The sequence below is a fragment of the Ammospiza caudacuta genome, chromosome 7, assembly GCF_027887145.1.
Source record: "Ammospiza caudacuta isolate bAmmCau1 chromosome 7, bAmmCau1.pri, whole genome shotgun sequence".
Lineage (NCBI taxonomy): Eukaryota > Metazoa > Chordata > Aves > Passeriformes > Passerellidae > Ammospiza > Ammospiza caudacuta.
Window position 1 is genome coordinate 46,465,864 of NC_080599.1, and position 13,356 is coordinate 46,479,219.

The following is a 13,356-nucleotide window of genomic DNA, read 5'->3' on the forward strand; positions in this document are numbered from 1 at the left end:
ATTGTCTGTGCTGTGCCTTTTGGTGGGGGTGCCCCATAGAAGAGCAGACGGGGTCTGCAGTAACAGAGCCCAGGGCTCCTCCCTGCTGCAGCTGCAGGTGTCCCACAGCCCCTGGGTGCTGGCACAAGCAAGGACAAACTGGCTTCAGTCCATCTCTTCCTGCTGCTCGGCCTACCTAAGGACTGTGGCCAACAATTCTCCACCTACAGGATGTTCTGGGCCTCTTCAAAGCACTTTACAGCCCTAAAGGCTTAGGAATGGTATTTTTCTGTGTATTTTCCTGTGCTGCTGCGCTGGGCTGTGCCTCAGCTCTGCTGGCAGCTCACAGGTCAGCTCAGAGGTCCCCTCACACCCTCCTGATGCTGAGGCACAAAGCTGCTGCTGCATGGGCAGATAATTCCCAGCCAGCAATGTGAACCCAGCCCTTCCTCCCCAGGGTGGCACCGGGGTTTGGGCACAGCTCTGGAGGTACCGATCCAAACATTCATTCACAAACTGGCAGAGCACGATGTTCTCTCTTTGACCTTTCCCTATCTCTGCTGTTTGCTTCTGCTGTCATCTCATGCAAGTCCTTTAATTTCTCTGTATCTCACTGCCTATACCTTCAAATCTGAAATAACTCATGAAGAGCCGCCACTATTGACATTTTTGCCAGGTCAGGCCATGGCTATTTAAGCCCAGGGAAGCTGCACACTCTTCCTTTGTGTGTCCCTACCAGTGCATTTTCTGTTCTGAGGTGAAATATAACCATTTTACATTATTGCAATTGTAAATGTCTGTTGTCAGGCCCTATTTATAATTATGGAAGTGTTTCCCTGGAGTACCCTTAGCAACTAATTTCAGGATCAGGATAAGTAGAAAATAAACTTGTGCTGGGCTGTGTAGACATTTATCAAATCAAATGATTACAGAAAATTAATCTTTCTATAGTGCTCTATGAAGTCAGGAGAAACCAAGTGCATTTTAAATGCATGAATCTCACTGGTATGGGGGAAAAAAACAACAAAAACCCATGACCATGCACCCAGCCATATACACTGGTCCTATGAAAAAAACTAAACATGGATAATTTCCTTCTTTTTCCTCTTACTAACTCAGTAGACCCTCAATGTGAATTTCTTTAGCAAGCAAACTGATTGGGTGGGCAAATATTTGCTCAGTTTTCTAAGTAGGTTTGCTCTGAAATTTTTCAGTTGCTGCCTGCTCAGTCATTTCTTTTATAAGAAATTTCTTATTTCTTTTATAAAAGCAGGATTTTTTGGAGAGACTTTAAAACACACTCTTACATTTGTGTGGCTCACCAGAACACAAAGCAGAGCCTGTGGGTACTCTTTGAGGGAAGAATTTTCCCATTATTTACTGGGAGAATTTAATGACATTCAGGAGGCTTTACCTTATCTGCATGTGGTTTTTTTTTAATCTCAAGTTTCTTTTTAGGAATTATGTGAACTAAAATAGTAAAGGCCAACTTTGACAGGAGGTTTTGATGCTCCTGCAGCTGCGCCATTGCAAACAAGGTGGGAATGTGCTCCTGGAAGCATCAGGAGCCTTTCCAAGCTGCCCTTGGCACCGAGGCCCTAGACCAAGCAGGCCATGGCTACTCCCAAAGGTGGTGCCATGGATCTCTCCAGAGCCATTCCCTGCTGTGGATCCAGCCCTGCCATCCCTGCAGGAAGCTCTGAGTGATGCTCTCCAGCCCAGGCCCCACCAGGCTCAGGCTGCCCTTGTCCTCTGCTCCACCAGGCACGTTCCCAGAGCCACATATTTATTTAATGTTAATGCCTCGTTGTCTTGACATTCATCATGTGCTAAGCTGGGAAAGTAATTAAAGTTAATTTCTGCTTGGGGGAGGATGAGGAAAGGTGGGGGGAACATCCTCACTGTAAATTCTTATTCATATTTCTTTCCTGTTTTGTGATTCTCAATCGGAGTTTTCTAATAACAGATCATTTCTTTTTGTCTAACTTTAATCTGGCCCTGCTTGACAAGCACCATCCTTTTCATTGAAGGGTAAGACCACTTAAAGAAAGGCCAATAAGCCCTTGCACTGCTCAGCTGACTGGGGTGATTTGTCACCCTGTGCAGTGGTGGTCACACCAATGGATTTATCTCAAGGTAAATGGAGATGCTGAGACCTGGGACCTGGAGCTTTGATTAAGGCCCCCTTTTTGTAGTGTTGATAGATGTTGCTTGTGTTTATCTATTTGAAATGCCACTAAATCTGTGAATACAATGGAAAAAGAGAGTAGTTTGCAGCTGAAAACATATTAGTGATTTATGTTTCACTAAGAAGCACAATAGAGAGACAGAGGCTATTAAGAGGAGCTATTTCCATGAGAAATAGTTCTGCTTTAAAACATTATCAACCACACCTTGATAAAGACCTACATGCATGCATAATGGTGTTTACTTATCCCTTTAGTTGAGTGCAATGTACATTTGGAATGCACAGCCCCAAATTATTAATAAGCCAGGAGACACTTTGCCATGCAAATGCACAGGAATGGGATACTTTGCATGTTAATTGTCTTCCAGAGAAACAGCCAGAACCAGGCACCAACCCGGGACTTCAGGTGGGCTCCACATCCCTTAAAACAGCTCCAAATCCTACTGACCGCTATTGCCAGCATTTATTCACAACATTTGAGCAGAAATAACCAGTGGGGTGACACAAAGGGATTATAATGCATCGATATAAGTTATAACATGAATCAATGTCAACAAGACGCACCCATTTAAATGAATAGGGTCAGATGAGAACGCTGGATCACCCTGACTCGCGTGACAGTTACAAATGCATAACCTAGTCTGCATAATAGGAGTGTACAAACCAGCAGAGATTTGTAAACTTGGTTCATTTCAAGCAGAACTGACCCACAGCAACGGAAAAAGGAGAAGCCAACGGAGCTGTCTAGGAAAGAAGTGATTCTCTAGTTTGTTGTTTAACCAGAGGCATAATGAGGTTTCATTTTCTCAAGCTTGAGCAGAGCTCGTGGACCCGAGCCTCTGTTAGGTAGCCAAGCCATTTATCCACAACGTTCAATTAAAAGACAAAGATAACACGTCCCCTTCCAAACCCATTTCTGTTTACAAATGCAAAATAAAGCTTCCTGCTCTGCCTGGTGTGTGCAGGTACCTGGGCGCGCTGCAATTGCAGGTTTGGGATGAACTGTGCCGCGTTATGATTTATTGAAACGTTCCGAGGATTCCTCTCCGCCGCTAATGAACAGCGGTGGAGGGGGGAAGGCTGGAACACGCCTGTGCGCCTGGAGCATGACAACTCCTGCAGCAAGTTCTGTACCTGAGGGTGCTGCTGGGGCTGGGGCTTGGCGCCGCAGTGCACCGAGAGCGGAGCAAAGCTCTTAAATCTGGACAACACCTGCACCTCATTTGCTTTAGAGAGGCGCCATGACCTGACTGCTGATGGCGAGCCCTCCCTTTCATCCTCGGGATTATGACAAGTTATTAATTGCCACCATTAGCTGCAGCAGCCTGCCTGAGATCTCTGCTGCTCTCTGGAGGTGAGAAACTCTGCGTGCGAACGCCGAGAGAGAAGCCGGGAAGCGCTGGGGCAAACAGAGCAACAATCTGCCCAAAAGGGATTGTGAGGCTGTGAATAATTTATTAGAAAACATTTTTCTTTGTCCTTCCCACAGACCCACAAATCCTCCCTAAGCGCTCTTTAGCAGCCTAGCAGATAATATACTTACACATCTCAGAGCTTGCTAAATAGAGTGAGCAGGCCAGAGTTCACTCCTAGCCCAGCACAGCTCAAACACCCTCATCCTCTCCTGGAAGTCCTTGCCGTGCAAGCTTTTTGTAATTAGCTAGAAAAGTGAATTAAAAATGACAAAGCCATGCTTGGAAAACAAATTTTTCCCCCTTTTGTTTGCAATTGGGTAGTGAATGTGTCAGCTCCTCCAGCAGTCCCAATTTCAGCCTGGATTCACACCTCATTTCCCCCTCCTTCATGCGCTTGTTTGAAGGCGCTCAACCTGTCTCATTAACGTTTTCAGACACCAAACATCATCTCTCAGCATCTAATGAGAATTGTGATTGAAACAGGGAAATGCAAGTTCATACCAGGATGGGGAGAGGAGTGTCAGCAATTTAATGTACAGCCACCGTGGGGAAATTCGGGTGCAAGTGAAAGATGACAGTGCTCAGAGGGGACAGGAGGGGAGGATGGTCAGAGTGAAATATGAACTGATCAGCGAGCAGAGCTTTCAGGTTTGTGCTGCTTTGGAGCACCTGAAGCTGCCTCAAACGCTGCCATCCCTGAGCGTGCCCAGGGTGATGGGCTGTGGGTCAGCCAGGTGAGGAATCCTCTGCACAGCGGCACCCATGTGTTCATGTCTCCTTTGATAAATACCAGAAACTCTCCAGTTTGAGATCTGGACTGGAAAACTGCTGTCCAGGCAGGGGTTCAAGACAGAATCCAAGAGTTTGGAGAGGGATTGAGTTCAGCTTTTTGAGTAAAGAGCAGAGCTCTGGTCCCTCTCTTGTCGCAAAAGGTTCAACTTTTACGGAGTGAAACTCCTCTTCTTCCAAAGCAGCCTTGGAGGCTTCTGCCCCTGGGGGATGAGCTGGGGCTCTGGAGCTCAGGTGGAAAGAAACTCTTCCTTTAAGCCTGGACTCTGGCAGATGCTGTGCCTCAGTTCCCCCAGGTTCCTCACTTGTGGGCAGCCTCTCACGCTAAAACACTGAACACACAGCTCAGCTTTTCAGCCCTGTCTGGCCCTGTCCCTTTGGCCAGGCACGTGAAACACGACTGGTTCTGTGCCTCACTCAGGGTCTCATCCAGCCCTTTGTTCCACCAGGCCCAGCCTCCTTCCTCCCCATCTCCTCTTCCTCCTGATCCTTAGAGTGGGAATCATGCCCTGAGCTTCTCTTTTGCAAAATGCGGGAAAGGTAATGCTACAATACTTTCATCATTTTTACATTAAAAATTACCATAAACTGTGTCAGTCATAATTCAAATATAACTTATAAGCGTATAGAAAGGAAGTTGTTTTCTCAGTGCACTGCAAATCTACTTTTAATTGGCATGTGGTTATGCAGCATGTTTAAAGTTCACCTATAACATGTGAAATACTGATCTTGATCTAAATCTTCTTAGATTAAATGGGAAAACTCCCATGGAATTTCTGCTACTAGTTGTTCTTCAGGTGTTTGATTTTGCAACTCAAACAATGCTCAGTTCACACTGTTTCCTGATGGAGCACATAAAAATGCATTTTTCCTTACATTCATCATCATTTGCAACAATTATTAAAATAGTTTAAACAGAAAAATAAATTAAGTCAGTTTTAATAAATTAAGTCAGTTTTAGCAAGGCAGAATGTTATGGTGTGGACAAGTATGTATGGACAATTAACATTTAACCAGCTTCACTTGCCTAAAATAAAACTTTGTTCTCATCTGCTCCCCCAAACTCCTCAGTAATACAGACATTAATTGTAGTTCTTAATTGCAGCTGATAACAGTAATGGAAAAAGTTGATATTGTGGGATAGCACGGTGTCAGCCCAGTACTCAGAGCCGTGGGGCTCCCGGGAATAGGAGCCAGCGTGCAGAGCCTGTCCAGCAGGGACGCTGCTGAGCAGGATTTCTCCAAACAGAATTTATGGATAAATCCATGGGATGTAGGAGCACAAATGTAGATGGGTTTATGCAGGTCCGGGATCTGTGCACACAGCAGTGAGCACCTCTAGTGCATCCTGCCCTGTGTTGTGTTGCAGAGCTCAGAATGAGATTAGCAAATTCTCAATCTGAGTTTGCTTCATGGTTCTGCAACAGCAGGGGGACAAAAGGAAAAGCCAATCAGAGATCCAGCACAGGGAGATCCATTTAGGAACTACAAAATCTCCTTTTTTGGTACAGTGAGGAACCCAAAGCTCCCATCTAACCACAAAGGGGCTTTTGGATGCCATTTTGAGCCCCAAAGCTGGCTCTGGTGGGGGCAGCAGATGCAGCTGGCACAGGGAGAGCAAAGGGTTAAGCTGTGGCCTCACTCCAGGTATGTTTGTTTCTGCAGGAATGAATGGAGTCACTGTGAGCAGCTGAGTGTTATTTTAACACCTATTCTCTCTCTGGCTCTGTGGCCAGTTCACATGGAACTGAGTGTTTCCATGGAGGAGCGAATCCATCTGTGTTTTCTCACCTGCAGGTGTTGGGGGTTTAATTAAAAACTCCAACTAATATGTTGCTATTTTGTGAAGGGATGTGAATTATAGCAAAGGCAAATTATGAATGATAATGAAGGCAAAATAACACACTTGGAAGCATTTTTGTGTGTGTTTTTTCCCCCTTGTAACATAGGAGAATGTGCTTTAATGAAATAATCAAGGATGAGCACTAATTTCCTCTCATGGCCCCTTTGTCTGTGCAGGCAAGGCAGGTACAGTTTCATTTGCATGGGGACGGCACCAATTTAACAAACAGAACCACTCAGAGCTGGACTGTGAGTAAAAGCCTTAAGATGCACCAAGGAAAGTGGAGTTCTTACCCAGAGTTTGAACAAGCCTGCCTTCCAAAAGCAGACACGTGGAGTAAATTTGTTTGCCATTTGCAATAATTGCTCCTTCAAGCTGCTGCACTGCGTGGATAGAGACACAGAGCTGGGTTTCACAAGCACCTGAACCTCTGGGCAGTTTGGATCCTTACTCTTAATTAATATTAGAAAGTAGGAGTGAAGATAATGATCTCACTTTGATGCAAACATTAGGATTGGAAGCATTTCTGTACATCTCACATAGAGAAATGTGCTTTAAATCTCGGACTCTCACTTTCAGAACAGAATACAAATAACTCCATTATGACTTTCCAGAATGGCCCTACCTTTTTCTCCATGTATCTGACATGATGGATATGGAAGGATCCTTTTAGAAAACTTTTGGGAAGGCAGCCATCCAAAATCTCCCTAAATTACCACTAGGACATATCTTTATTTTATTACTCTGCCCCAGATTCTGGCTCCTCCAGACCTCACCACCTCACTGGGGCCAAGAAATCCGAGCAGAGAGTTCCAGGCTGCCCTCAGTGCTGATTTAAAAAGCCAGTGAAAAGAATGGTAAATAAAATTGGCCCAAGAGGCTGACAGAGCCCGGGGCAGTATCAGAGGGCTCTGAGGCATTAAAGAGCCATAATACAAAGCACAAGCTACAACACAATTCCAGCAAGACACAAGTCTCTTACTCCCTATCAAAATCCACAATATAGATCTGTCTCATGCCTATAAAAATTACAGAGAAATATACTTGTCATTCTAGGTGAAATAATAAAGGAAAAGAGGAAAGTGATGAAATGGTGGAAGAGATAGGAGACAGGCAGTTGTTGAGGGAAAAAAAACACTGAAAAAAAGGGTCGGCAGGGTTTGTAAGTGTGAAATACTTGGTCATTAGGGGTTGGCACTTGGGTAACAACGAGAGAATGGGAAGAAAAAGAATAAGGGAAAGGCATAAACAACAGGGAAGAATGACAGAGGAAAGAGAGATGGAAGCAGCCCGATGCCAGGAGGAGCAGTTGTTAATTACACCTGGGTGGATTTGCTGTGGACAGTAACGTAACCTATTCTGTTCTATTAATCATTAGGATCCAGGGGCCTCCAATGGCACATGAAGTATGTGTTATCTGTCCCCTGGTCATTTCTCTGGAGAAAGATGTGTGTTCAGGGGGTATGGAGAGATTCCTTTTCTTCTTTCTTAATATACATGTTGTTGTGTTTTCAGTTTCGAGATGGCAAGGTCAGAGAAATACTCCTTCCCTTGCACAAATGTGTCTTAGAGGCATCAGGGAATTCTGGAGGAAGAGAACCAAACAGAGCTTGCACAAGGAAAGAGATCATAAAATGTGGGGGTTTCCTTCACCAACTCATTGTGTATTTTTTGCCCAGGCTTTTGGGATCATGTCACTGAAGATAAATAGGACTAAAACCGTCTGCCTGTGGCCTTTTTTCCATGCTCTCCCTGCTGCTTTCATTTCATCTGGAATTTTCTCGGCGTTTTCCTCGCTGCTCCCACCTGAGCAGGTTCCCCCGTGTTGCTCCTGCAAAGCTGAAGCTGCAGCACATTGGGAACGTGGCACAACCCCGAGTCCCACTGCCCAGAGCCCCAGCTGGGTGCGACCCCACACCAGAGAGGAAGACTGGAGGTTTTTCTCATGGATGAATTTAATCTAATTTACCTCCTGGCTCTGTCAGCACATTCTGCAGTTGGGCTCAGAGAGGAGCCCCCAGACTGTCCTGGAGGTCTGGTTGTGTGCAGCACAACCCCCCCTGCAGCCATCACCACATCCTGGGCACTGCTCTGCCTCCTCCTCCTCCTCCTCCTCCTCCTCGTATCCATCCAGACACAACCGATCTGACATTGTCACCTGAACGGCGAGAGTGCAAAGTGCCAGGAATTCCTCGGGATACCTGGAGCACTCTGACAAGGCACTGTGGCAGTGCTGGGGACACTGTGACACAAGGTGTTGGCACCAGGGACAGGCACCACCAGCAGAGTGTTTTTCCTGCTCTTAAGGAAGGTATATCACTGATCATTATAAATGGATAGTGATTGTAAGGCTAAATTCCCATCAAGGGGTTGATGAGTCATTAAAACCCCTCAAGCTTTGTTCTCACAGTTTATTGCCTCATCACCATCACCACCCCTTCATGAAATTATTGTCTTTTAATTAGCTCTAGCTCTTTCATTACTGTCTGTATCATTGCAGAGAAAGAAATAGGGAAACAGCTCCAACCAAGTATCTGATTGCCCCTTCTGCAGCCAGCAATAAGGGATTAGAACAGGCTCATATAAAATCATGGCCTCTGTGATACAGCAAACTCATTTTTTTCCTTAACAAAGGAGAGCCTGGATATGTGTCCTGGTTCCTCTTCCAGGGGTATAAGGATCATGTCGAGGAGAAGCTGTGGCTGTCCCATTTCTGGAAGTGTTCAAGGCCAGTTTGGATGGGGTTTGGAGGATCCTGGCGTAGAGGATGATGTCCCTGCCATGGCATGGGGTGGAATGGGATGATCTTAAAGGATCCTTCTGACTCAAACCATTCTGAAGCATCATTCCCCTGCCACCAGGAAAGCCTCCAGTGGTTCCTCCCATCTCTCAGCCTCTCAGGAGTTGCTGTGCTGCTTGGCTGAGGGGCTGGTGGGAGACTCAGCCAGCAGAACACCCAGTGTGGGACCATTTCACCTGCTGTGCACCCACAGATTCCCCGGCTCCAGTGGGAGCTGTTGATTGGAATATGCTAAGTAACAGCAACCATCCCAACTGCAGTGATCTCCTGTATTTAAAACACGGGTTTACATGCCCCATAAATTTCAGTATTTGTAATTATACGATATATATGAAGAGAGTGAGTGGAAGAGAGCAAATATATTATGTGAGGAAACAGCATTATCGATCCTGTATTATACAGTGCACAGGAAAATTAGTTAACCATACAGCTCATTGGTTTAAAGATGGCAGTAAAGTTTAAAGGCATTCTGTTGTGAAGTTAAATATAACAGCCATGACACAAATAGAACAATCGCTTTCCCCGGATTTCCCTGGCAGCCAAGGAATTCAGGGGCTGGATCCTGCCCCAGCAGAGCTGCTGCAGCCTGAAAATAACCCCAGAGAAACACACAGTTACTCCAGATTTACACCACGGTAGCTGGAGCAGGAATTTGGATCCAGAGGTTTAAATAAGGCTTATGTAATAAAAAGGGAATTTCTAATGGTCCCCTGTGGGGAAGGAAGGAAGGCAAAGTGAAAGCTGCATCTGCTTAGAGAGGGAGTTAACAGAAATGGACTTCAGCTCCTCACAAGTTATTTGATCTGAAGTAGTTTTGTTTGTTTAAATGAAAACAGATCAGAGCAAGCAAAACTATTTACTAAAGGAGGCACCCCTGGGAGTACCAGCCAACCCTGCCATGGGCTTCTCCATTTCCAGTCAGTTCCTGTTGCATTCCAGCTTTTAGAGCACTGGTGCCCAGGGTGGGGCTGGCTGGTCAGGAGGGCTGGACCACAGCTCCAGGTCTGGGGGGATGTGGATGTATAGGGAATGGCGCAGGAAGTGATGCCATTTTGGGTTTTGCCTTTTTGTCTTTTATTTCTCTCTGTGTTTTTCACACATCCATTTGTAGCTCTGTAACCTAATGTATTAGTGGCAAGTTTTCCCAGTAATTTTCCATGGCCTTTCCCTAAGCAAAGACAAATCCAGAGCTTCAAGCCCTGAGAGGTGCAGGGCCCACCTGCTCTCTTGGTATTTCCTGGATACCAAAATTGAGAACAACTCTTTGAGATATATTTGATGGACAAAGCACAGCCAGTGCCAAGGGGGAGGCTCCAGAAAAGGGGCTTGACCTGGGAGGGAATTGCATCACCACTTGTCCTCCTAATTGTTGCTTTATATCAATTCTGCTAATTTCCTAAAACCTATAAAAATGTACTCACCCTTGTGGGAGTGAGCTTTTGTGGGCATTTTTCCATAACTGCCTCTGAAAGCCTTCAAATGAGGACCCACTCTTATATTGCTTCGTTACTAAGATGATCTCAAGTTTCATTTCCAGGTTGATGAAAAGGCAGCAAGAGCACTGAGGATGCCAAGGTGCAAACCACCGGTCCCAGGGCTCATTCTTGCTCCTGCCAGGCCTTTGCTCCTCCCAGGGTGTCACTTGCTGCTCCTTCTCGCCAAAGCAGTCTCAAGCTGCATCAGGGGAAATATAGGTTGGATATTAGGAGGAAGTTTTTCACAGAAATAGTGATAAAATATTGGAATGGCCTGCCTGGGGAGGTGGTGGAGTCACCATCCCTGGGTGTGTTAAGAAAAAAGCAACTGGATATGGCACTTGGTGCCGTGGTTTAGTTGAGGTGTTTAGGGCATGGGATCAACTTGATGATCTTGAAGGTCTTTTCCAACCCAGTGATTCTGTGAATGCTGTGATTCAAGAGGTGCCAGATGGATGAGAACATAGAGCGGATACAAGGTCTGCTTATGCCATGCTGGGCAAGGTTTTCTGTTTCTCTAAGAGAGAATTCCACCAAACACAAAACGAGACCAGAGCACTCCGCTCTGGAGCCATCAGCAGCTCCCCAGCAGGCTGCAGGCTGCACACAGCTGGGGAGCAGAGCAGGAGAAGTCAACGGAAAATACAAGGAATTGCAGAAATACCGGGTAGGAAGATAGAAAAAATAATAAATTCTGCATTTAATTTCTCACCCCCCATTTCATACAAATGCGATCTAATTTAATTTCAAAGAAATCTCTCTCCCGGATGCTCGGAAAAGGTTAAAATGCAATTTTCTGAAACTAAGTTATTAGATAGAGGAATATTAACCTTTGAGCCCCATAGACTTTTACTCTTTTTTATCTCCTTTTCATTTTTGTTTGTGGGTCTATTCATTTTTGGCGATGTCGGCCGTGTTGCTAGGGAACAGGCGGCGGCTCGGCAGCCGGGCTGTGCCTGGGCTCCCGCTCTGGACCCGCTCCCTCCTTGGCGGCGCTCGCCGCCGGCCCCTCCAAAAAGCATTTATCACATCCTCGCTCCGTAATGGCCACTCAGTGCAGGGGAAATTGAGCTGACCCGAAGGCCAAAGCTGTTAGGGAGACTGGTGGGAAGGGTAAAAGGGTCACGGTACCCTTTTCCCACCCACTTAGTGGGCAGTAAGCAATAGAACAGCAGTGCCACTGTTTCCACTAACATATCCCGAGGCTTTGCACCTGAAATAAATGTTTGTTTGACATTAACGATAAAAAAAATAAAAATCTGGGTTGCTCACAGAAACTGGTTATGCTGTTTAAACTTCTCCAAGGTAGGGGTAGAGTGGGGAGAATGGTTTAAGATCTGATTTGTTGGGCGCCGTGGATGTTATAATTATTTCCTTTTGATAGCAATAACTCTTGCATGTCCCCATCTCCTTTGATTCAGAAAAGGCAGGAATCACAGAAGCAAAACAAAAAGTCTTTTGTTTCTTTTGGGTCAAAAACATTGCCCACCACGAAGATCTGAAAAAAACCTGAGTTCTGTTGACAAATCAAACACAGAAATAAGCAAAACCCCCTCGAAAAATTACCTACATGCATAGCCTGGACTATATTTTTGAATATGGAAGCATTTACAAACTGAGAAAAAACCTATTGTCTAACAGAAAATGGAAAAATGGGAATAAACTCATCTCTGTTTTCCCACAATAACCTAAAATTCCAATTTCTTCTAGAGATCATGTGTGCTCATAAGACCTGCAGAACTGAAACCCTGATGGAAACAGAGAGCCTGGTTTTTAGAAAGCCATAAGAATTTATCTTGCTCCATTTCTTGCATCCAGGGACCTCTCCCAGGTAAAGGTGCTCCCAGGCAAGGAACACTTTTCACCATTAAACCCTTACTGGGGGCCCTTCACTGGTGTCAGCAAAGAGCAGGATTTGGTGGCTATTAATTAGCAAAAATCATTGCTTATCTGACTTTTCCCTCCCACAGAACTGGTAAATCATAATGAGATTTCTGCTGCTGTATCCAGTGTTCTCAAACAACAATATTTAACCAACAAAAAGAGGCCGAGTCAATCTCGCTTTCAGTGATTCCCAGGAAAGTCATCAAATAAAAATGTGAACTTTAAAATTGATCAGGATTAATTTCACTGACACTGTATCATAACATATATCTCTTTGGAGACTCATTTGTTGGGCTGCGGATGCAAAGAAAGTAAGGAAAGAAATAAATCAGAATACAATAAGGCAATTAGACTTTTGCCATTGATAGAATACTAAAAATGTCTGATTTATCAAGGCATTAACAAACAGAAGTAAACACAAGATGTATATTTCCCTGCAAAAGATCTGGTTAGGAAAAATAAAATAATAAACAAGGCTATGTTTATCAATAAATTTAATTTCTCAATATTGTGCCTCTCAGTGTGGAATGCCATTTCATCTGCTAATTTCAGGAGTGCAGCAATAGAAGATTTATCACATGAACACCAATCCAGTAAAAATCCTCTTGCCATCTCTGAAATGAGAACATTCCTCGCTCTCTGTGTATTTAGGGCTGGATATCAGAGGTGTGCACACACACACAGACATGCACCACAGCAATGGGATTTCCCAAAGCTTCCATTGGATGCTGAGGCAGTTTTGGGAGATTCCTCTGACAGGGGCAGAGCTCTGGGCTCTGCAGGGTTCCCTGCACACCCAGAGAGTGGCAATTCTCCCCCTGACTTTCCTGAAGGCATGAAACACTTCCATATTCCCCAGTTGTTCTGTTGGGGTAACCCAGTGCAAAGAGTCAGGTTGGGATTTTATTTCCTGTTCCTGGCTGCAGGGAGGTGCAGCCTGAAGGATGGGAGGCAGTGCTGGATCAGAGATCATATTTAAGCTG